The 2564-nt window shown below is 46.6% G+C and overlaps 1 pseudogene across 1 annotated transcript; it reads left to right on the top strand.

Annotated features, from left to right (window-relative positions):
* Positions 1-354: 354 nt before the first annotated feature.
* LOC111530282 lies at positions 355-1085 on the top strand (annotated as a pseudogene). The gene has a single exon (XR_002727758.3). The product of XR_002727758.3 is annotated as a U1 small nuclear ribonucleoprotein C pseudogene (transcript).
* Positions 1086-2564: the final 1479 nt, after the last annotated feature.

Genomic DNA, 2564 nt, shown 5'->3' with positions numbered 1-2564 from the left:
TACTTGTTCCCCTAACCATAGAACCATGGATTTCAACATTGCCACTTCGGTTTGTAACTCAGTGTTAATTGTACTCTGAAATTGCCATGTTTTGTTGGCGGTACAAGTCTAGTTCTCTATGTACTGAACTGTTTGAACAGAACTACGCAAAGCTACAGAGATTACTACAGAAGTTATTAGTGTGACCGAGGAAATAATATCAAAAATTATCATGCCTAAGGCTTTACGGATACAATGAGTAAGCTGAGTTAGAAGAAGTTTCATGACAGGCGGATCACGAGGTCAGGAGATCAAGACCATCCTGGCTAACCCGGTGAAACCCCATCTCTACTAAAAAATACAAAAAACAACGGAGTGGCCAACGGCCTGCAGAGCAACATGCCCAAGTTTTATTGTGACTACTGCGATACATACCTCACCCATGACTCTCCATCTGTGAGAAAGACACACTGCAATGGAAGGAAACACAAAGAGAATGTGAAAGACTATTATCAGAAATGGATGGAAGAGCAGGCTCAGAGCCTGATTGACAAAACAACGGCTGCATTTCAACAAGGAAAGATACCTCCTACTCCATTCTCTGCTCCTCCTCCTGCAGGGGCGATGATACCACCTCCCCCCAGCCTTCCAGGTCCTCCTCACCCTGGTATGATGCCAGCACCCCATATGGGGGGCCCTCCCATGATGCCAATGATGGGCCCTCCTCCTCCTGGGATGATGCCAGTGGGACCTGCTCCTGGAATGAGGCTGCCCATGGGAGGCCACATGCCAATGATTCCTGGGCCCCCAATGATGAGACCTCCTGCCCGTCCCATGATGGTGCCCACTCGGCCTGGAATGACTCGACCAGACAGATAAGGATAGAGGGGAGGCCTCATTGTATCAGTTTTATATTACATGTTCTGCTTCACCAGGAGATCATGCTGCTGTAATACTGAGTTTTCTAAATAGCATAGGGAAGACTTGCTCCCCTGTCCTATCAAAGAGAATAGTTTTGGAGGGGAGAAGTAGGACAAAAAAGATGCAGTTTTCATTTATATTGGGAAATGTGAAAATAAAATTGTCAACTCTTAAAAAAAAAAAAATACAAAAAACTAGCTGGGCGAGGTGGTGGGCTCCTGTAGTCCCAGCTATCGGGAGGCTGAGGCAGGAGAATGGCGTGAACCTGGGGAAGTGGAGCTTGCCGTGAGCTGAGATCTGGCCACTGCACTCCAACCTGGGTGACAGAGTGAGACTCCGTCTCAAAAAAAAAAAAAAAAAAGAAGATGTTTCATGAAGTGTAAAGCAGAGCAGGGGTGGCGGCCCAAGGCTCAGATGGATTAACAGGAATCCATACCCCAAGTATGTGACCCAGAATTATCAAAGTAGAGATGTGTTAGCACTGTGCTATGATTAATATAGTGACAGAATTGACAAGATTTACATGTCAGCTGGGTATTGTTTACCTGGAGCTGGTCCTTCTTAGCTGCCATAAAGACATAAGGATTAAAAACATAAACCGCAAATTTAGTGGTGATATTCTTTACAAATGTAACATCAAAACTGCGTCGAGTAGCAGTACTAGTAACAAAGAGTACCCCTACACAGATACTACCATTTGTAAATAGGACTGCTGCTTTCCATACGGTTTCTTGAATTGGACCTTTCCTACCTAGATGTTGCCACTGAAGAAGAGGCAGGCTAAAGCCTGTTCCATGCCAAGCAACCCAGGCAGCAGAATGGGATTGGATCCCGGTGTGTTATAAAGAAGCAGCATTGGCCGGGCACGGTGGCTCATGCCTGTAATCCCAGCACTTTGGGAGGCCGAGGCGGGTGGATCACAAGGTCAGGAGATCGAGACCATCCTAGCTAACATGGTGAAACCCCATCTCTACTAAAAATGCAAAAAAATTAGCCAAGTGTGGTGGCGGGCGCCTGTAGTCCCAGCTTCTCGGGAGGCTGAGGCAGGAGAATGGTGTGAACCCGGGAGGTGGAGCTTGCAGTGAGCCGAGATAGTGCCACTGCACTCCAGTCTGGGCGTCAGAGCGAGACTCCATCTCAAAAAAAGAAGCAGCATTAAAAGCCTTCTACCAATGTCAGTGAAGTTTGTGCCATGATGTCTGATTTTCATCTTTACCATCTAGTTGACCTTTAAGTCCCCAATCCACAATGTCTCCAGTTAACATAGTTTGTTTTCTAACCAGTGGGCCAAGACACTGGGTCCATGGAGTGGGGGTAGGAACTATTGAAGGGAATCCATTCCATATAGTCAACACAATTGGGGTGATTGGGCCAGGAATGGTTGGTTAGCACACCACTTACATTATTAGAACTAAGACCTAAACAGCACATGACTTTTCCATGGTGACTCAACCGTGCTTGAGCTTGACCTGTAAGACAGCTACTATGGTTGAACAGCATCTTTGTAGTGCTACACCAGGGGAGTCTTCCAGTGGGACCGTATAATTGATGACATTGTTCTGAGAGTCTAACTGTTCTATGTCAGGGGGAGTTAGGGGTACTGGAGCCCACACTGCCTGATCATGGTAGATTTCAGGAGGAGTGTCACTCCAAAATACAGGCCG

Source organism: Piliocolobus tephrosceles, chromosome 21 (genome assembly GCF_002776525.5).
Source record: "Piliocolobus tephrosceles isolate RC106 chromosome 21, ASM277652v3, whole genome shotgun sequence".
NCBI classification, from domain to species: Eukaryota; Metazoa; Chordata; class Mammalia; order Primates; family Cercopithecidae; genus Piliocolobus; species Piliocolobus tephrosceles.
Note: the sequence above shows the minus strand (reverse complement) of the source record. Positions and strands in the feature narration are given on the sequence as shown.